The sequence below is a fragment of the Phaenicophaeus curvirostris genome, chromosome 14 (assembly GCF_032191515.1).
Source record: "Phaenicophaeus curvirostris isolate KB17595 chromosome 14, BPBGC_Pcur_1.0, whole genome shotgun sequence".
NCBI lineage: Eukaryota > Metazoa > Chordata > Aves > Cuculiformes > Cuculidae > Phaenicophaeus > Phaenicophaeus curvirostris.
In genome coordinates, this window is record NC_091405.1 from 10,942,262 (window position 1) to 10,965,976 (window position 23,715).

The window sequence follows — 23,715 nt, forward strand, 5'->3', positions numbered from 1 at the left end:
GGACCACCAGCGGGGCCAGAAGCACTGGCACCCTGGCCATGGGGCCCATCTGCCCATAAAACCCACTCAGCTGTCCCAGCCCGCGCTTCACTCCGCTCCGTGCGTTTCAAGCCCATGTGTCAGCCAGGGCTATTGTTTTTAACAGGAAGCAAGTTTAGCTGCCTCTGTAATTTAGATCGTGGGCAATAAGCAGGGGTGTGGCGTACAAAGCAAACAAGGCAGGATTAACAGCTCTTTTCACTTCTGGACACCGCGGTGGCCCACGGGATTCCATCCCATATTGGCCACGGCCTCTCCTCCTGACCATGGTCAGAAGTGAAAAACCAGAGCGTCCTCCAGGTTCTCAACTGGAGAGTGAAGATAAAAGTCCAGGCCTCACGTTCTGACAAACCTTTAGAAGCTAAACATCTTGAAATGAGATTACGAGAGAAAATTAAGAACAGTCTTCTGCTTTCAATAGGTCTTTACAAACAATAACCAGGCTTTACTGTAAATTCATTTATTTACCCTCAGCGTGCCAATTCCCAAGCTGATATCTCCTCTGTGTACCAGGGTTATATATAGATCTAAATGTGGCAAGAAGACAAAGATTTTATTTATTTTGCGTAAGGACAGCAATGTGGGGAATTCTTTTTTCCAGGAAGAATTCACATCAGAGAACTTGTTAGAGAAATACTATGAAGTAAATAAAATCCGTATTATATTTAGCGCATATGAGGTGACAAATACTAGTCAGGTTGAGTATTGCCTTGCTGGAAGTCAGTCAGAAACCACTGTCACACAGAGAACAACAAACAGAGAAAAGAGAGAGCACGTATTCAAGATGGGTTTTGCATTTGCTAAAGTGAGCAACATTTTGCTGTTCATTACCAACATTTTTTTTTTAAAACTAGTTATGACAGCAAGAAAAGGTACCTAAAGTCAAATGCTGGGCTACGTTCTGCTGAAATCACCTAAACCTCCTGGTTTGGATCTCCAGAACAGCCCCAAAACCTTTGCGCTAAGCAAGGATGAGGCAGCCGTAAGGTTTCAGATCCCTGGATCCAGACATTTGTTTAATCTGTAAGACTTTACATGCAGGGCTGAGCTTTGTGAGGATGCCAGATCCATCCAGTGATCAAACACACTAATTTGCTCATAAGACATCGGCGCCTCCTTTCACCAAGGTTTCCTACCCTCTTCCCAGCTCCCTTCTGGGTCATCCCTTCCCACGGGGCGAATGGGTGCTGCAGAAGGATCATCATTCTTTCCTGGCACAGCAGCTAATCCACCCATCCTGACTGCAGAGAGATAGCTGGCTGTTTGAGAAGAAGCAACTGCATGAGGCAAGACTTTTTAACCTATTCTTTGCCTTGTTCTGCAGAAGGAAGCCACAAAATCTCTCTCACTGAGACAGCTGATAAAGTTGCTTCCTTTGTTCAGCAGTAGAGCAGAAAGGACATCTAACTAGAGCAACTGGAGCATAACTTAAGGAGTTATTAAAATTTGCAAGGACTTGCAGTCATTTAAGTGCACCTTATCAAATGAACCTCTAATTAGCAAATGATCCCCCCACCTCTTCTTTGTTGGTGGGGTTATGATGTGAAAGCAAAGGATTACACTGCCCACCTGAGACAGAAAGCTGCCTGCCTTGCATTTAGACTTTGCTATGCTAACAGTTGGTGTCTGCAGTCAGAGTTCCTTCTCTAAGCACTTGAGCACCGTGAAGTGCTTGAGGCGACACCACCTTTGCCTAGAGACAGATTTTGGGTGAGATTTTGGAAGGAAGCTTTGCATACAAGAGTAGCTGTGATCACCACTGGAATGTGGGTTTGTGACCCTATGTTCTTTTACAAAAGAAGAATGACCTGCAAACCCCTAGTGTTTCATATCCCAAAGTAGTGGGGCAATACAACCTACATAACAACAATGAGTCATTGGGGAACAGAAGGATCAAGCTCCAGTGATCTTTTCCTTAGCACAGACCTGCAAATAGACTGGAATAATTTGCATTCCACAGCTTGCCTTGCTGAATCCACAGATAAAAATCCAGCTTGGCATGGCTAGGATAACAGAGCAATATTTAGCAGCAGAACAATGAACCAGCTGGGAAAGCATTGGGAAAGCACATACTTATCCAAATTCAAGTGGGCACGTCACTTTGGGTAAGATGGTTACTTAGGGATTGCTTGCACAGGGAGGCTGGTACAGAGCAAACCAAGGTTTGAATGCATGGTATGTAAATCCATTCCAGACAAGTAGCATAAACAGCCCAGTTGTTCGCAGAGTAGTAGATGAGAATTGCCAGTGGCTTTTCTGGCTGCTTGAGAGCAGAGGCCCCCAGTGGCTGGGGAGCTGGCACAGCTGCTTCCTACTTCTCCCCATGGCCTGACACTTTGGCATAAGCAGTGACTGCAGATGTTGCTGCCTGTTCCCTCACCCCTTGCGATAGTTACGGCCTCCATAAAAGAAACTGGAGAAGGAAACCTTCCTCAGCTCTCCAAGCTCTCCAGCCTTTCTCTGCGGGCATGGTTGCATGAAGCAATGTGAAAGCTACACCAAATCTGGGATGAAAAAACAAGACCAAAGTAGCCTTCACAGAACTCTCAGTGTAAGCCACCAGGCTGTGAATTGGCATGAATGAGGCATGAATTCAGGTCCTGTTATTTAGGGCTTAGGCTATAAATCACAATAAAGTATGCTTTATACCCCAAAGTCACAGGTCTTGGTGATACCATGGTCTCCTTCTCCAGCTGGCAAACCAAACAGCCATGATCTTAGAGGAAGCAAAGAGAGAGGCACTCCCAGGGGGGGCTTACTGGTGGCAGTTTGTAGGCACAGCTTTGCCAAGCCCTTTCAGGGGAGGAAAAACAAATGAAAGGAAGACTAGAAGAGGGCTCAGGAGGAGCAACAGAAAGGGAGCAGACCCCAGCCAGACGCAAACAAGTCAAAAGGCTTTGATCAGACTTCCCTGTCCCTGCACCCATCAGACATATGACCTGCCGTGCTAATACTGAAAGAGCATCAGAGGAAGTGGGACTTGGCACCGTGTGCAAGTGGCGGAGAGCCGGATGTGGTCAGTCCATGGTACATGACCAAGGCCGTGTGTGTTTGCAGCACCACGGCATCCCCAGGAAGCTCTGGCCCTGGCTGTGTTAGCTGTGGGGTGCAGGCTGGGGCTTGGCCAGCACCACCCACCAGCCCCTGAGAGAAAGGACGCGTGGGGCTGCTCGCACGGCCCACCCAGGCAGCTCTCTATCCTCCGTTTTGGGTGTGAGTCCATCTCTGCCTGCAATGGTGGCCACATACAGAGCTTCTCCCACTGAACGGCTGCTGTGGGTTTCCCTGTGGCCTGAGTGAGAGCAGCTCCTTTATGTGCAGAGCTACAAAGATGCTGATGTGGCACAAGAACCCCACTGCCGCGTGGGAGGGTTGGATGCTGCAGCAGGAGGGTTTTCCAAGTGTAAGCTTGAGCCCTGGAGGTTTCGTGAGCCACCAGTGTTCCTGAATTCTCCACTGCCTGGGGGATGGTCAGGGGTTGGTGTGTGCCTCAGGGGACACCTGGTAGGACATGGCACTCTGAGCCCCAGGACATCCATCAACAAAAATGGCATTCAGGCATGACTTACCTCACATGGTGAGAACAAGTTTACATACAATTTGCATAATACTTTGGTTGAGAAGTCTCAGAGGAAGCTTATGACATCACTTGTCACCAGCTAGCCTTGTGAAAGCCAACTGAAATGCGTGAATCTACCGAAAAGGCTTGTTTAAATTTCTCAGGGAAAGGACTCAGCTGTCCCGAGCCATCAGGGGCCATTCACAGGAAGCTCATCTCCCTGGAGAGCACTGCACATTTCTGATGAGCAGTAGAAGAGAACTAAGATGACAGGAAAAGCAAAGAGAGTGAGCAGGGAGAGCTAAAGGTGCTGGAGCAGTTTCGTCTTGTTCATACTTCCTCCTTCCAGCAGCATCACTGTGCACTGAAGCATTAAAGGCAAGATCTCTTTGCATCTTGCTATGCCCTATGGCAAAAGGAGATACCCCTGCAGCTACACGAGAGTTTCAGAGCAGCAGTGCAAAAAATTACACTTATCTCTCAGAAGTCAGCTGAGAGCAGGCTCTTCTGTGTGTCAGAAGGTATAAATAAAGTCCTTTCAATTGTGATGGTATCAGCCACCTGTATGGGCAGCCTTTCCTCCTTTCCCCTAGTCTACACCCTGTTGTGCTGGCTCTGCTCCCCAAATATCATCTGGAGCTACCACGTGTGTTGAACAGGCCCTGCTGTCAGGGGTGAGAGCTTCTCGGACATCGCAGGTTAGCACTGCAGACCAGTCAGTTCTCTTTCTCCTGTCAGAGAACAGGGAACAAGATGGAAGCACCTCCTCCAAGGTATGAGCTGACTTTGAAGTCAAGACATCTCAGAGGATGATCCTGAATGACTTTCTGGCACGTCCAAAGATCTGCCTCTCTCTAGCCTATCAGTCACACAGATGGTGCCAAGAAGGGCAAGGACCAGAACCAGGGCCACCAGACACACCTTTGTCCTCATTGCTGGACATTTGTCTTCATCTCTGTTGAGCTTCTTGTAACAGTTCACCAGTGTTATCAGTCCTAACTGCTACCTGCAGTTCACTCACTGATAACCAGCAGGTAGGTTACTTGCAGTTGGACAAATAAAAAACAACAATTAACTGAGGGAAGCAGCTGAAATTGTAGATGCTTTTCTGGCTCCAAACAATATATTGTCCAATCAGAACTACTACCTTTGTGACATGTTTTTAGCATGGAAAAAAATTTAAACTCCCATAATTTCAATTTTTCTAGGAGTTTTTTTGTTTATAGAAAAAAATTAATGGTTAAGGTTTGAGGCCTGCCATACAAATAGAAGCAGATCATATTTATGAGATGGTAATTTAATATTTTTAGGCAATATCTGTGAATTTGGTGACATTCCTGATTTAGTAGGACTGCAGTGCAGAAACACTAAATCTACTTTGTGCTTTGGACAAATAATTTATTCATTCTGATTCATGGCATCCAGCGTTAGTGAGAAGAGTCTCTTACGCTAAACTTATCTCACACGCCAGCTTTGTTTTGCCAATCAGGACTGTGCCAGGAAAGTGCAAATACCCAAAGATTACATGCAATGGTAACGGATGTAGCAATAAAGGATGATCTTGATAATTACGTACCTTCAAGAGAAAGAAGAAACTTGTTTTGACTTGCAAATGGAATAAACCTGTCATAGCTGTGATAGGAGTCACCCAGGCTGGCAGGAACTAGTTTTCTTTTTTCAGGTCTCTTTAATAAACTGGTACAGTGGGGGAGTGGTGGAAGAACCTGGGAGAAGCTCTGCTGAGAAAGCACTCCCTTGGTAGTCCAAATTTTCAGGTTTCCCCGTCTGTTCTGCTTTCAACCTTGTATCACTCCAGGTCCAAGCGACACCTCCCTGTCTAGCAGCCTGCTGTGTTCACAGGGGCCTCGCAAAGTCAGACCGTAGACTTTGCAAATACAAAACCTAAGCATAGCTCTAAATATTTGTCAGATTTGGGCCTTACTTTGCAATGTTAGTGCTGCTTATAATTCAGGGTCAACCCCAAGAGTAATGCTGACATCACGTGTTAGAAACAGGGTGTTGATCCAGCCCAAGTAATTTTATGGAAGATTCCTTCCTTCCAGGTTTCTCTAGAAACCGCACAGGATTATAGATGCCTGTGGCTGTGATCGTGGCTGTTTCCTCTATTAAACTGTGGTATTCCTGTGTTCTCTGACCCAGATAATATTCCTTTCCAAATGGTTAAATGCAACCATAAAAAGAGGACATTTCTGTTTATTTCACCACAGATCTGAAGTACATAAACAGAACTGGATGTCCCAGAGAAACCCTCTAGGAAGGTGTTCTCTCACCACACTGCCAATGACAATGAAAGAGAGGAAACAGAAGACTTCTAGATCAGATTAACTTCTACAGGTATGAAAAAACCATAATAATAATATAACTCCCTTTTCAAACTCAAGGATAAAGTAACAGCTATGCTACCCCTAAATTATTCTCAGCATTCACACAGGCAAGAAAAAGTTCATCTCTAGGGGCTTTATAACAATGTGTTTGTACAATGAAGAGCAAACCCAAGGAGCATTTGTCATCTCAGAGCAAGGTCCAAGGGTGGTGCCATTTTAATTACACCAGCTCCTAGGAACAGGCTAGATTAAAGGAAAAAATGGAGCCTAGAAAGCTGAACTGGGCAGTTAATAGTAGGTAGCAGGAAACTGTAAGATTTTGGGTTATGTCAATCACCAGAGTAATACCTGGAGCATCTAAAATGCCATTCAGCATGGACACAAAGTTGGGAAATGCTGTGAACATTGAACTGAGTAGTGGCGCTCTTGGCTCTGATGCTGACACTACGTCTCTGAATGGCGACAAACGGAACGTGCCTGCCTTTAAAGCCACTTTTCTGACTTAAGAAAATAAATACAATGCCATAACGCTGTTCCCATACCAAGCAGTAAATCCAGCACATTTCTCTGGGCAGGGACTGTTTAACCTTAGTCACTGCCCCTCACCTGAAGGGTTCATGTCAGGATGTTCTTCCTCAGCCCTTTCCTTGACTCCTTTCTTAACACGAGTTACACAAGCATTCAGCTGCAAAACAGTTTTGTTTTCATTTTAGCTGTCACAACCTTCCTGTTCTCTTTAAACCAGTACAAGGCACTGGGAGGGTTCTTTTCCAACTTTCATTGAAATATGCAAAATAAAATGGAAAATTCCAGGGAGCAATAACAAAAATGAGGCTAGATTACCGTACATCAAAGGGAAGCAGCACTCCTTCGTTTTAGTTGCGTGTGATTCACAAGCTGCTCTAGGAAAATGGAAAAATGATTGAGGAATCGCTCAATTCCTGACAAAAAATAAACTAACAGTAACAACCTAATTCCATGAAAATTGGCTGGTGTCCAAAGCATCTGCCAAGACCAGACAGCTTGCAACTTTCCTTTGTTTGCTCTTCAAAGCAGGTAGAGCCAGGAACGTTCCCATGCCTCATGGCAAGCTCTAAGATGTGGTACGTGACTTTCAGATGAGGGAATTTCACATTTCTCCCTGAATATTTCACACTATGACAGCAAGGAGAATAGCACAGACACTGTTGAAATGAGGAGACCAGAGGCCGAAAACGGATTCTTCAGCATTACTCTGTAGCACGGGGAACAGAGAGCAATTAAAACCAACATGAAAGAAGATTTAATTGCAAATCAGGGAAACTTGCTGAAGCACAGATAGCAAAAAGCAAAGAATCGCCCCACCTGATGTCAAAGCCCTTCACAGAGAGCAACCCGGGCAGCTGGTGGGAACAGAGAGGCCCTTTCCAAGGAGACATTCAGATCCCAGACCGAGCAGTCCCCGGGCTGACTCACACTCAGACACAAGAACATCAAGGAGAATAAATCTAGGACAAACCCACTCCGTGGGGAGGAGCAGCACAGCGTAGCCTTCCCCATTCCTCTAGGGTCACCGCATCCAGTGATGAAAGAAAAACCGAGGTGAACCGTAAGCGGGCTGGATAGCAGGCCACGGGGTCACAGTGAACCCGCTGCCCGGCCGTCTCTTTGCGAGGAGAGCGCAGCCGGTGCTGCGGCACCGTGCAATTATTTCAGTGTATGGGCTACAGCTTTTAAATCTGAGACCGCAAAGAGCGTGAGTATTAGAGACTCAACAATCCTTAGTGAAGGGGCCACTGGGGAAGGGCAGAAGGGAGCCTGATGGGAGGGAGGGAGAGGAAGGTCTTGCAGCAGAAGATGACGGGAGGCTGGTTTTGAGGAGGTGGGCAGCAGCGCTGCTGGCAGGTGGGGATGTTGCCAGGGACCGTGGTGACACCCTGTCTCTTTGGTCAGGCAGCTTTTAGCATTTCAAAGCGGTTCTTTTCTTTGTGAATCCCGCCACTGACTGAAACAGGGAAGCCTGTATTTACAGGATCAGCAAAACCCCTCCTGTCGAGGTGTCCTGAAAGGCACCTTATCATCTGTCCTGAAACATGTCTCACAAACGCCTTTCTAGTCCTGGGGCAGGATCAGGATTAAGGAACAGGGGAGCAGAGCAGGCTGTGGAAAACGTCAGGGCCCTGCTGCTGGTACAGTGAACCCTGCACTCTCGTCTCAAGGCCGGACACCCCTGGGTGCAGGTACGGAGGGAGCAGAGACCGGCCGCCTGCATCCAGCAGCCACTCACCCCGGGTGGCAGAGCGTTCAACGGGCACCGTGGCAGCAAGAGGATGTATCCAGCCTCCTGAGCAAAGCACCCAAGCCAGAATGCAGCGCAAGATCACAGGACACGACGTGCTGAGTGTTCCAGAGGCAGCAGGGTGGGGAAAAGGACTGCAAGGGGAATCTGTTTTCCTCTTCAAGACAGAAAACATCAAAGTTACCGTGAAAAATTAAAAGCTTCTGGACGGGCTCTTAGTATGTTTAAAAAAGCAAACCAGAGCCATTTCAAAGCGCTCTTTCCAAAGGTCTTTCCTGAACGTACATGACTTGCAATGGAAAAACAACACATGCCTGGCATTTAATATTTTTCACCTGTGACCCAGGACTGATGTCTATTTAACTCCCTGATTTAATCCAACAACAAGTCTCAGCAAGAAAAAAAAACTTCCATAGTTTGGAAAGGAGTTGGACAAAACTAAAGTCACAGTCAACACTTCCCTTTCCCTGGAGAGATAGGAGTGCTGCTTGCCCTTTCCTGACGATAAGCATATCCTGGTGGTTAAAAATACATTTTGCTCTTACCGTAAGTTCTCCATTAGCCAACTCCTTCAGCCCAGCCCACGGTGTTGGGGTTCACAATTCCTTAGAGACCACACGTGACAGAGCTCGGTCTGCGCACATCCAAATACACTGGAGAAAAAGCAGAAAGAAGAGATCTGAAGCCATAGGCTTCACCTGGAGCGGCAGTCAAAATATGTTGTATGGCAACAACATTCATCTCAAATAACTTGCACCTTTCCCAGGACCCTGTGGACTCTGCATCAATTTTGAAACTGACTTTGCAACAGCTTCCAGAAAAATTAGAGGGCTGTATTGAATTCTGAATGGCAATTAATTCTTCAGTTAATTTTACTATTTCCAGTGACTGTTGTGCCAAAGGACTGAGTTAGCAACACAGAGCTTAACAAAAAGTGGGTCTTGCTGCCTGCATTGAGATTCTGGTGGCCAGGAGGCACTTACCTGCTCTGAAAAGCTTGTTGTCCTTCCCACATCACCTCGTTTTGTTCCTTCACCTGGAAAGCTCAGTCTGGTGAAACTCTGCTCTGAGACCTGGGCTCTGCAAAGGACCCAGATGCCACCTTTTAACAAGGAGGCACTGGCACTAGGTGCCTCAAAGCCAGAGCTGCTCACACCCCAAGACACCTCCAGCAGAGCTCCGACTTGCAGGGGCCTTTGCCAACTGCATTGCCTCTCCTAGGACGTTCTGCCAGGAAAAAGCTGGTGGGGCACTCTTCTCTCAGGGTGGGGTAGAAGCTCGTGGACAACTGTAGCACAGACATCAGCCCTGTGGCACCAACTCAGTATGCAGCCTTCTTGGCAAGTGCCTTGCATTTAAGAAGGCACAGGGAGGCCTTCCTCCCCAGCGCCGAGTGCCTCAGCTGACAATCCTGCTTAAGGAACCATTTCTGGATTTCTTCTGTGATAATTTAGGGAAAAAAATGAGGGTTAAAAAGAGGAAGAAAAGGAAACTTCAAGTTATATTTCCTCTCTGCGTAAAAGGTAAAGAAAACCAGGCAGCAGGCCTCTTCCCTTTCTGTTAGGATTCCAGGCTGTGGAATAAAGATAAATCCAAGTTCACCCTCCTGTCTTTGTTTCCAAGACTCAGAAAGACAGGGGAGATATGGCAGAGCCCATCTACGCAGCCATAACCATGGGAACACCAGCAACAAGGGTAAATCAACACGAGATTCCCTATCATCAGTCCATGTTTACATGGGAGGCCTCCAGCTCTCTGCACCAACCTGGCTGGCAGCTCAGGGCCTGTGCTCCTCTAGGTACGGCTGGTGAACTAAGAAAAGTTTTTTATTGCAGCAAATATCTATCTTTCTGTCCTAATACCCACAGTCTCTTTTAGAATACGTATTTACAGCATCCAGTTTTGCACTCTGCTTTGACGCTGTGGTGCCTACCCCCTTCACTCCCCTCGACCAAGCTACCCCAAAACTCAGCTCTTCGAATCCTACTTCACAATTGGCCTCGCCTCGATGTCCTTCTGTTTAAGAAAAGGTAGACAGAGCTCTGGATGCAATCATGTATTTTCCTGAAGTTCAATAGGTATAGGACTACGGGAGTGGCTGAGGTTATTGCTGCCGTCGCACCCCCACGTGCAGTCACAGAGGATGGTCTCCCTCCTAGTAAGAGCCCAAAGCTCTTAACTCTGGCTCTTGTGTCTCAGCGGAGGCAGCGCTCGCAGAAGTAACAGCTGGTTCATCAGAACAGGGAGAAACGCAGCACGAAGGAAGCATATTGCTTAATTTGAGCTGATTGGCATCTTAAAGAAGTCCAGGTGTCGTAACTGGAGGTTTCGTATGCAAACCGTGGTGCAAGCGAGGGTCGCTGGCAGCCCTGGAATGAGCTGTTTGTACCCGCCCTTGGGAGCAGTTACGCTTCACATATTTTTCTCCTTTGCTTTTAAAGGTCACATGAAAGCAGCAGCATTTGTGAACAGTATGAGTGAAGGTGACTGCAGAGGAGAACAGAGCCCGTCAAACAGCTGTGAGCAGGTGAGCAGGACACCTCCTTCCCACTCCCGTTTCTCCTGGAGTGGCTGTTGCCAGCATCCACGGCCCAGCGGCCGTAAACATTGACTGCCTGGACAGAGCCAGAGAGGGACTGCTCCCGCCTCCTTTATTTCCTTAGCCTTTCCTCCTCCATTTATTTCCTTTGGGTTTTCCCCTTTAATTAAACTTCTGGCATGCAGGAATGTTTAATAATAAAACAGATAACTCATGGGAGATGATATTTATAAAATCTACTATTTTTTTTTTTCATTTTTCGTAAGACCTTGGGAGAAAATCTTGAATTACGTTCTTCCTTTCTGTTAAAAATGGAAAGAAAAAGCATAAGGAGCAGTTAACAAGTTTTCAAACCATCAATGTTTTATTTGGTTAGTTTATTAAACACCTTTAAGACAATTAATTTTGGTCTGTACCCTTCTATAAAATAATTCAAGTTCTGAACAAACCTCCAATACATAAAGCAAAGTTACTTTTACCATACGCAAATTTCAGATCAAAATACAACACTCTGTTTTCTTACATTTATAAAACCCGGTCAAATACAAACGACATTAAAAAAGATAAAACACTTTCACTGATCCTTGGTACAATATTACAGCACAATTTGCACAGTGGCAACTAAGTCCCCAGAGCACAAGTCAAATACTTTAAAAAGGGAACCTCCCTTTAGTCACCCAACATTATACCGAACACGTAAACCGAAGCGAGTGCTACTTAATCCAGGAAAATTCTCTTGTCTGCTTCCGTATCGCGCACGAGCCACAAAGCGATTCTGCAAGGGAGGTTACTGGTAAGTAACCCAACAGCTTTCCTGCTCTGCTCTTACAATTTTATGTGCAACTACTCCACGAAAATAAATGGATGGAAGTGGACCAGACTCTGCACTGGGCAATTTGTGGCAACTAAAGTAAACCAAGAAATGTGTATTTTTCCAAAACCAGATCAAAAACTCTTAAAAAAAGAAAATTTAAAAAATCAACACCAAATGATCTGTGGGTACAATTGGAGTAACTGCCTTTTTCTTCACTTTCAAAACATCTAATGTAGACACAGTGTTTTCAATTGTTGAGTTTGTTCCATTGCAAAACCCAATGTTTCAGCAATAGGTCAAAGTGCCATTAAAATTGCACGTTTTTCTTCAATTGTGAGAATACATGGTAGCATGCGTGTTCTTCTGTTACTACACCTAAAAGCTTGCCCTTACACCAACCCACGAACCACACAGTATCTCTTACAGAAACAAAAATTAAAATACAAACATAAAGTGATACAACTGAAGTGCCAGTTGACAAACATTCCCGGGAAGGTTCTACATAGCGAGCCCTACAACACCACCTTGAGAACAGAAAGTAAAATCAGAGCAGTAACCGAAGGGTCTGATATATGAACCTCTGGTTATACTTTGCATAGGCAGTCAAGGCAATTGCACTGCAGCAACTAAAGGGTATTTTTGCCTGCAGTTCTGCAAACCCATTCTCTGTTCCTCCCCCTCAGCCACTGATTTTACAAGCCAATTCTAAGTTCAGCTACTTTAGTCTCACCTAATGTGAAAATGTGTACATAATTAAACACAAAAATACACTGATGGATATAACTACCCTCTCCTCCCTCCTCCAAAATCACATCAGATCCATTTGGATACCACACACTTTCCAAAACTTGTCCTCTCGGTTAGCATTAACCCAACAGAACGAAGGAGAATTGCTTACTGCACAAACAGTACATATTAAAATAACGCTCGAGTGTAAACACTGTAGGATGGAAACAGTCAAAAATTCCCAGCGAGGTACAGCAAAAACTTTATTTGCTAGTTTAGTCTTCTAAGTGCAATTGAAACACCGTGTACCGCCTTTCTCCAAAAGGATCTCTCCATAATTAAGCTACACTACTAGGCTTATTCCCTTAAAGCTACATACCCACGCTATAACTCATTATATTGACTTAATGCAAATATATGTGGGGGAAAATTAATATACAGGGTTAATTAGAATCTCTGTAGTATTCAAAAGGAATGATAGTAAAGGGATCAACCATGGAATATGTGGTAATACAGATTTTTAAAAATATTTCCGATAATTCTAACACAAAACAGCAAGTATATTTCGAAAACTGCATAGAAACCCTGTCAATACAAAAATCCCCACTAAAATTACACAACTAAGCAATTTTAATCTAAATATTTTATGTGCTTTTCCTATAAAGGCCACTTTGACATACAAATACAAAAAAATTTACATTTTTCCCCAAAATAAATTATTTGTTCCTCAATTAAAAATACTGAATATGGAAGCATAACAACCCTCTCGCATTGCCAGCTGCTCAGCTGCAGTGGCTACTTCGAAGAAGAAAATCTCCAAATAGTCTCAATTGCCAAAAGTAATAAGAAATACCTCCAGACTTTGTTCTGCCTACGACTAGGGAAAAACTAGGGTTAGGAATAGAATAGGCTGAACCCCCTACACTGTATGTGCTGGGGAGGGAATGAATATACACAGACATCTGCACAGAGATTTTCTGTTTGTTTCCTGTGTTATGCACCAAAATCCCTTTCTGAAATCAGAGAAACCAATCAAGGTTGACCTGAATTAAAGAAAGACAATATATTAAAAGGAGTCAGGAGGGAGAAGCAGTCTGAGGTACAAGGTGGGACAAGTACATGACAAATAGAGGCAAACTACTCAGAAGAACACACGTAAAGGCGAGAAGACACGATCAACTGGTAGAGAGAGCTACTCGTGGGATGCTGAACTAGGGGAAAAAAGTGTCCTGGGTTTACTGGTATTTAATACAGGGAAGAAGAGGAACACAAGGAACAAACTTCACTGGAAAAATGAAGCAACGGGAGAACAAAGAACCTTTACCAGCAGTCCTGACCACACAGGCATTTATCCCTGAATTGCCATGGAAGCAGCAAAATCAAACTCACATACACACAGAAGCAGCGGAAATAAAAACTTACTTGGACTGGATTTGAGATGTCATTGGTCAACTGTAAGCACCAGGCCCACAACTGAACAACACAGGAACATAAAAGCAAGACCTACACCTAAACACCTGACACTCTAGAGCAGAGAGGTGCAAAAGTAACGAAGCCGCCCCTAACGTACTCCAGTGAGTAAGTCATACTGGTGGGTTTACACGACAAGCTCCAATCCGCAATACCATAGAATCACCAGGTTGGAAAGACCCATCGGATCATCGAGTCCAACCATATGAGACAGACAGGAGGGACACGCTTTGACAGCACGTCATTCAAAGTCAAAGCACCTAAAACTCACAGGCAAGGCAGGGGGAGGGAGGAAACCAGTGACCAAGAGCTGATTTTCATGCAAGGTTCTTCAGCAGCCACTGAATACAAGTTCTCCTAACCTTGGAGCAAGGACTGGATTTGGAAGGACACAAGAGCCATGTGTCTTGTGTCACAAGGAATTCAGCTCTCTGGTGTTGCATAGATTGATTGAGGCCAAAGAGCATTTATGTCTCATTTTTCCCTCTTTTTAACAGAAGTAACTCAACATACTTGGGTCAGAGCATTCCACAGCCTGGCCTCAAGCGATTCATGGATTCATTTTAAAACAACACAGGGAGATTCTGGTGTGGGCACATCAACAAACAAAAGCAAAAACTCCATTCCTACATAAAGCTCCAAGACCCACAGAGAACACATGCACATAAAAAGCCTGTAACAGTAAACACATCTTTAATACAGAAGTCAAAGCACAACAGCTGGATGATGGGAATAAACCTCGTTGTTAAAATCCATGCCAGTGATGGTAAACAAGACCAGGTGAGTGTTTCTACCACACCATGCTGATGTACTTTTGGTAGAAAAAGCAGCAATATATTCTGACAATATCCCAGTAATTATCAAGATCTTAGATTTGACAGAAGGCTGAAAGCTCTACGAGAGCTGCAGCAATGTGGCGTTATGTTCCATCACTCTGCTATTACCTGGCTCATGGAATACAGATATCATAATTGGATTAATCAGTGCAGTTATTTCATAGTTTTACACTAAAATAGAATATTTGTACAGTACAAAGTCAGACTCTAAGTATATTAATCATCATTTATAGATTATGTATTTGAATTCTTTAGCCCAATGCTACAAGATTCACATACTAAATAAACAGTTTACAGAGCGAAAACTCTGAAGGTAGAGCATCTAACGTTAATAGATTTTGCTTTTTCCTCTTGAAGGCAAAATTAAAACAATTTCAACAGTAAGCATACAAACTGGGAAGCAGTTACACGTTTCTGTTTTCTCAAAAAAAAAAAAAGAAAAGAAACAAATCCAAAAGTGTAAGGGAAAACCAGGTGGCCAGGAACTCCCTGGTTATTTAGGCCAATACTTGCTGTTCCACCCTGCAGAAATAGTTCTAGGGCTTCCAACACTTTCAGATTTAAATAAAACAAATACAAAATACTAGATCCCAGCCCTTTATACCTTACTCTTCCCTAAGAGACAGGATAGACTCACCCTTACCCATGCTGCCAGGTTGCAGCTGCGGGGCTCAGGCTCTGTGCACAGCCCTGGCAATGAACAGCGCTGCTCTTTAGCCTTCCCTAAAATAAGAGAATCAAGGATTTTCAAGCTCAGTAGAGTTCTCCATGGTCCCTCGTTTACTGGCTGTTTTTCAAACAGTGCTGCACGTAACTCCTCATGAAGGACACCAGCCTGTGGCTCCTGGACAGGGATGGTGTGGACGACTTAAGATGGTCTAGAGGTCAGCACCCAACATGTGAAGTAGGAGAAGGACAAAGCAGTCCCTGGACTATTTTCAAAAGGCTAAATGGCTCTTAGATTAACAGGCTGAGAAACACTGCCCCACTAGGACCATGAAGCCTATGAAAAGGCAGTAACCCGATGTCTGGAGATGTGACAAGTTCAAGCACCAATCTCCTCATCCTTCCTGCTGCTTCAGACAGGGCTGGAGTACGATTTTTTACACCGCAGAATGGCAACGTGAAGCTACCAAATTCCCTAAACCAAACTGATGATACAGATTAAACAAAAAATATAAAGACAGCATAAGGATGACAACAAAGTTCCTACATAGGACTAAAATTCAGCTCTCTGCTCCATGGCTTGCATCTACGAGAGCCTCCTCCCCAGACCTACCAAGCTGACATCACTCTAGCGATGGCAGAAGTCGGTAGCTTCCCTTCTCCTACCTCCTGACCACCCCTGGCACAGGGCAATTAAACCCTCTGGGGTGAACAGACCTGGCCAGGTACACGTGTGCCTCAAACAAGGGCTGAACAGATGAGGTTTGAGGCACAGCCCATACCTGGCCCAACATCCAGATGCTCCAGCAGCCACAGAGGTCAGTGTGTCCCAGAGAAGCAGGGAACAACACACAGCCGAGTCCTGGGATCCAGCCCAAGAAGATTAATATTTACTGAATAGCCACCATGATGCCAAAAGAAGGCTCTGGAATTAGTAGCTAATTGGTACAGTCTGCGGAGAAATGAATAACTCCTTGTTTTATCCCTGCTATTTGTGCATGACCAGTAAAATATTTGCTACATTTAATTCAAAGTTAATAGGAGCTGCTACTTAAAATTTTAGACGAAAATGTTCCCCATGAAGCATTTCTTGGTTTTTCCTTTACAAAGACAGAAAAAAAGGCAGCAATTTTTCATTAAATTTTATATTATTAAGGCCTTTGACAGTTCGGAAACTGTCTTATGAAAAGGGATGTTTTCTAAAAAAGACTGAACACTCAAACAAAAGCCAGAGAACCAACATGAGCTGATTATCAGCCTACATTGGTACTTTAAGAAGAAGTCAAGCACAGTGTAAGGAATTAAAAAATATGTCAAAATAGCACCTTTAGAAGCAGAAGAAAACACACTTTTTAAAAAAAATTCTTCAAGGTAAGCAAAACCCTGCATACTTGAAGATCCCAAGGAAGTGGGCAAATAGTTGGTATTTATTTGGACAGTTTTTTCTCTGTAGGTGAATAAATGGGGAACCTCTACCAAAAAAAAAAATCAGGTTAAGATATTACAGAAAAATCAAGTTCACAGGCAAAACAGCACAGAGTAGAAGACGAGAGAAAACTATTTGATCTGTCCTTAAAAGAGCAGAGCCTTAATTTTTAAACAGATTTTTTCCTATTTAAAAATTATCAGGACAGTCTTTCCATTGCTTCTCTCATTTACAAGCATAATAGTTATTTTCAAGTAATATAAATTTTAATTTACTTTTTACAGCAGCTGCAGGTCAGCCTTGGTCTGTTTGTACAGAAAGATGCATTTAAAATGAAATTAAACTGTCCTTGGACAATGGCATCATTCTGCCTTGCTTCTCGTCTGCTTTTAGCTTTTTACTGAAGGACAGAACACACTTTATAACAAAACAAAAGATTTGACAAAGTGCAAAGAAAAAAAAAATGAGGTAGCAGGGAATAGAGGGTTCTCCCCACGGACAAAGTGGGCGGCACATGCTCTACCTCCAGGATTGCTTACAGATGTTCAGGTGATCTCTAAACCGGATTATATTAGTTTTACAATCTTAATGAAAAGTCATTTCATTGTGTATTAAGCACTCTGCCCACATGCACTGAGCGGAGTTAAAAGATGTAGAGATGTGCAAAAAAACAGCACACAGAAAAAAAATCAAGTTTGTGTATTTGTCCTCCAGCCCACGCACACTCTTGCTAGTGATCAACGACAAAAGCAATGCGTTCAGAAGTAAATTTGAGACAAGAGTAAAAGCAAAGTCTTGTTAATAAGAGCAAAAGACAACAACTGAGAGCGGAAAGTGGCACTGTGCACAGGTTATGCCCAGAAATCCGCATCTGTTGGTTCAGTGGGGGCTTGGGGGGCAACTCTCAGCCTGCCACAGCCGCGAGTACTCTGGGGTTCAACAACTCCGCAGCCAGACAATGTCCCAGCCACGTTCCCAAACACCAAGGGCAGCGAGAGGCACCAAGTACATAAGCTCTGTGCCAAAACAGGCCTCTTGCCCTATGAGATCCGCACAGCAAGGCCACATGCAGTATAAGGAGGATCTTATTTTACTGATACTTTTCCCCCTCCCTTAGCACTGTAATGCTACCTTCCAGGAGTCCACCAGAACACGGCTTGGTGTTTACATTGATTAAACTAAGATATGATAGAATGGTCCCCATACACTGCAAAATACAATCTCAGACCCTTAAGTACAAGCAGCAAATCATTGGGGTTTGGAAGTCAGGGAGATAGAAAAAAACCTGTAAAATTGACTTAGCATCTGTTTCCCCACAAAAACAAGCTAGAACAGATCCCAGTTTCTACAAGCAATCTAGAAGAGTTCTTCGGACTAGTTTAAGACTAGTTCTGAAAGAGTTTGAAAGTATTTCTTAAGAGGGTACTCCTTGGCTTTCTTTTAGAAAGAAGCTCTAACAATAATGAGAACTTTAAAGAACGTCAGCTCTGTTCACCTTGCCAAATATCCCAGTGCACTCATTTACTTATAATTTAGCAGATTTTGTTTTTTAAGATCTAAAAATAGTTCAATGAGCAACAAGGATGATAATGCTTTCCTGCTACCATGTGTAAATTAATAAAACAGATGCTGCCTAGCCAAAGCTTTAGTGGGTGAGATCAGTAAGGTGAGAATCTCAAGAACAGCCAGGGATAAGGTTTTTGTAGCACGAAGCCTACCGCATACTGAAATTTAGACTTTCCAGGATGGGTCTTGCATTCATCAGGCGCAACATTGTTCCACATCTTTTCTTCTACTCTGAAATGAGTAGAGGTGCAGCACGCTAACAGAATGCACAGAAATTATAACTTTAAAAGCAGCCCACTGTACAGCCTGCTAAAACAGCTTCTTTCAGGCACTGACTGGATTTAGAACTACAGATTAAAAAAACCTGACCAAAGCAGAGAATGTCTAGCATTAACTGAAAAGAAAGGAAGGAGGAAAGGCAAAGAAAAATAAATCAAGGGCATTCAGTGGTAATTCAAAAGCACCTAGTATTTAAAAATGTAAAATTACATTTTCATGTTTTATCAATAAAATAATGTTACTTGCACTGGGGATGTGTCTTTCTATCCTATTATTGTAATCAGATCCATCGGCTTTTACAAGAGCTCAGTACAGTCTCATTTCATTATGAAAATTCAAGGGCACAGGTAGGCAATGGCATTGAGCATGTACTGATGTGCTCTGGCAGGTGTTCACTATTCACATGAAACCCTGCAAAAATACTGGGTAACAAGATTTAATCTTTTATATTGAAAAGTTCCAATCTTTCAGCTCACTTTTCAAGACATTTCCCTAGATTATTTCAAATAACCTTCTAATACTATTCCAAACAAATCTTTTACGCGTTATAAATTTTTTTTTAACAACTAATAAGCAGCTACCTGGAATAAGCAGTTTTTAAAAATACCTTTAAGATTTTGTATCACAAATAAATTTAGAACAATTGCCTGCTGGTACCAGTTTATAACTCAATTCTTCTATTCATCTTAATCCCTTTTAGCAGGTATTCATCAAGGTAAGCATTTTGCATAGTTTTACTCCATTATTTTAGCTTACCTGCTAATAAAAAATTTGAGAGAAGTGATTATTGGACTACAACAGCAGAGAGACTAAAGAGCCGCACAGGGCATGGCTGATCAGAGCTGTCACCTTAAAGTCTGTCTGCAACCCTTCCTATAGTAAGGAACTTCCCATTAAAAAAAGCCCAATCTGTCAATGAACTTTGGAGCAGAGATGTGACCTCTACAGAAAACGAGCAGTGCTTCACCCAGATCTTACTGGCCTTATGGCAATATCTCCAAGTCTGCTTTTACCAGCTCACCTTCCCAATCTGAAGTGATCAGACTGATCTCCTCGCTTTTCTCTCACAAGAGGCACGTCACCGAATCACAGACCCTCCCAACGCAGCTCTCGCCTCCCATAACAAACAAGGAAGAGCAACAGAAGATGGCAAAGGTCAAAAGGCTACAGCACTGATCACTGAAACGCAGGCTGGTACTCGGTTCCTTAACAGTACAAGGAAATACCGCAGGTTAACATGGCAACGGTAGCTTCTTACTGAAAAACAATCTTGTGCATAATTAACAGCCCTCCTACCGACCCGAAGAACCTACTTAAATACTCCAAAGGGTTAAGAGAACACAAACCTCCAAACCTTGATGCTAACATTAGAGGCAGAAAGTATCCATATCCCAAATTAAGCACAACTCCTTGGAAAGCATCACTGCGAGTGGCACCAAAACACACCTTAGCTACAATTTTCAGCATGTCTGTGTCCGTGGGTAGTCACACTTCCCAAGACACAGCTTTCCTTCTGCAGATAAGATTAAATCACATGAACTGCACTCTTAGCTAAACAGTTATAATTTTAAATGTGAAAACCTGCGGTCAGCTGCTATTTACTATATACTTGCATGACACTAGTGCTCTAATAAAGAGCAGAGTGTCCACGTGCATCACTTGGAGTGATGTCTCAAGGCAGCTGTGAAGAGCAGCACAAACCCACAGAACTGTAATAAAAAAAAAAAAAGTAAAGATTTACAGTGTTTTAAATAGCATTCATTTTTAAAAAAATAAAGAACCACCGCTCTTTTTTTGAACACAGTGAATTTTAAGCATCTCTGTATTTTAAGAGAACAGTTGAATTATTGTTACACAGAGAGGAAACCAAAAGTTTGGCACTTGTAACAACTTGCATTTGTTATTGCATCCTACACTTCACACAGCAAATGCGCATTAACAAAATCCATGCAGGCTCTACAGTCGTAGTATTTATGGAACCGACCGGAGAAACTGTGGTTACAACAGGGAAAAAGTGCTTCCTAAGCCCCTCACTTTTGTACTTGTGCATTTACCAAGTAAGGCAGGCACAACAAATACTTCAAAAAAGAAATCAGGTTGCATGATATTTTCTGGAAGGGGAGTTCATAAAGCAAGGTGCTTCATTAGCTTTAATGAAAAACTTCTCAGCAAGAACTCTGCTTAAGGAGGCAGGCTGCGTGATATGCAAGTTTTGTGCAGTCAAAAGTAAAAGGGATACAGCCTGCCCACAGTTATAAGTGAACTGATTTTGTAAACTAACCTTTGTTTTCTGATTGACTGCTATCCTTTTGTGTAATCTCATATTAATTTGCTTTCAATTTAAAAAGGAGGCACCCTCACAGCTACAGAAAGTCACCTGGCCAGAACAGCTGAGCTGATCCAGCATTCTCACAATAACTAAAACTTCAGGAATGGCTGATAAAATACAGAGGACCATCAGACCTTGCTGAGGTGCAGCAAACCAGAAGACTCTTCAGGATGCTTTTTTTCATGTTATAAAAACAGAAAAGGTGAGAATTTGAAATCCAGCACTGACTCTTTAGGAACACGAGCATCTCAAGCCCAGCTAAGAAACGGAGACCAGGCCAGGTGCGTGCCTCCTAAAAAGATGTATTTTAAGAGAGCAACAGCACTTCACACCTCTGCTTCTGCAACACTCTGCTGTGCAGAGAGGCTACAAAACTACATGTGTAGAACACACACAAAGGACGTGTGCTTATGGTATTGTCTCTTTGACATTGCCCTTAAATGAGAAATTCCAGAGTTTTTCCAAAAATAACCCATGGCACATGGAAAAGAAGGGGAAACTTTTTTGGGGGAGGATTGTGGTAAGAGATGGAGTGAGGGGAGAAGAAAAAGCCACCGCTATTCCCATCTTCCACAACCCCTACCCCATATTTGGTGATTTTCTGACTACAATGGCTGGGGTTGGTCCAATTCTACAGCAGGGGGGAGGAAAGGACAGCAAGGCCCAACCCAAGTCACTCGGCTTGCAACGTGACCCAGCCAGTCCTCGTCTGGGATTGTGCTAGGATTGACACAAGATGCAGCTCCCAAGACCTGCACCCAAGGACGCAGCCCTGCCCTGATGTGTGGTAAGCACAGATAACGGTCTTGAAATGAGCAGGTATGCATCGTGACAAATTCACAACCCCAACAAGGCACCCAGCTCGGTAAATCAAAGAAGATGCCTAAAACCCCAATGCCTGGAAGCTGGCAGACTCACAGACAGCTGGCTAAGAAAATTATTCAAAAAGTCACCTGTGGGGGAACTGGCTAAATTTAAAGAGTGACAATTCACGAGCTGGAAGGAATTAAGGTGAGATGGCTGTCAAGGCTACTGTGCCAAGCAAGGACAACAAGTTTCTAAACTGCAAAAATGTCTAAAACCCCTGGATTGAAAACTGAGAAAACTCATGAGTTACTTTCCATGTGGTTCAGCCATCGTACACAGGGGTACACAGCTGCTAGGAAAGCAGGGACACCTGGGGTGGCAGCAGGTACCAGTGACCCCAGTTAAATCTGTAGCTGTTGGTATGTTCAACACACTTAGGAAACCGGTGACCTTCCTCCACTCAGCACCTCAAGTATCAAAGGCTCCCTCCTCTGCTGAAATGGACCATCTCTTTGCAAAGAACAGTCAGAGGTCAGTGTCCCTCTCACACAACCATCACCTGCACATCAGGCTCCTCCTGGAGGAAGGAGGGCCTTGGCTTCACAGCCTTGCTCCATACTGGGAGGCGACTGAACCTGGTTATTGCACATCCCAAGAGACGCACTCACCACTGGGCTTGAGGATCAGAACCGGGCAGATAGACAGACACAAGTCAGATGCCAAAAGATAAGTCCCCTTCCCATACACACACAGGCTAGAACATCTCCTGGATCAGCCCCACAGACAGTGCAGATGGGGAATGATGCCTGTCACCTTGAAGCAAGCAAGCCAATTTTGAGACCTCAGGAGTGCTTAAATCTTCAGCTTGAGCACGCAGCCAAAACTCAGGGAGACAACATCCCTAGAGACTCGGTCCCTGCCTGCCAACCGAGCAAGAAAGCAACAGGGGTACGCGACTGTTAAGAAAAGAAGTGTTTAACTATTTCAGCCGACGTGGCTTAAACTTCTTGTCCAAATCTCACAGAGTGCATTTGCAACACGCTCCAATTACCAGCAGATTTGTTTGTTTTATTTATGCTTTTTTAAAAAAGTAAGAATGCCTACTGTTAATCCTACTTTAAGTGTAAACATTTGGTTCGATAACTTTAACTGCAAAACACTGCTAGAGTAAACACAGTTTAGATTTGTTATGTGCACTTATTACTTAGGTCTTCTGGATGCTGAATGCCCTCATGTGTGCTGGGAAGCTACAGGGACTCGAGAGGTAGCAGCCTGCAATATTCTGAATAACATTTTCAAAAGTTTTCTAAGCCATTTAGAAAACTGAGCTCAAAAGTGAAATGGACAACAAGGAACATTCATCACTTTTGAATCTGGGATCTTGGCACTTTGTCTAAGAAAAAAATTGAACAAAGATTTCAAAAAGGGAAGTTTTACAGATAAACTAACAGCACTTGATTTATTTCATAAGACAGCCAAGGATGGAAATAGTGGTTCACATTTCTGTAGTAAAGCATTATATATAAATTTTAAATCTAAAGATATATATATACACACACACACACCAAGTTTACTGCAATGCATAAATATATAAACTTTTTAATATGCCAAATAAAATAGGTCAGAAAATTGATGTGTATAGTTCAAGTTTTGCAGCACTTCAGCATTGTGAAAAATAAAAATAAATAAATAATAGTCAATGGATAGGCTGCTGCCCTCTTCTTTTCCCCCTCAACACTTTGCTCAGAATTACAGCAACTCAAAACACATCAGTGCTAGGGAAGGACTGAGCAGAAGTAACTTTCAGAATGTCTCTTCAAGGACTATCTAGTGAAATATAACTATTTTGTACTAGTTTGGGATTGTATTTCAGCAGATCCAAGATGATTCAATAAAGATGAAGGTTTACACCAACACAGCCAAGGGCAGAGATTGGCTTGTCTGAGGTCCACATTGTTGCAGAGTGGAAAGTATCATATGTAGTTATAACACTGGTTAAACAAAGTCTTTTTCTGATGGGCATGAGGTCTTATTTC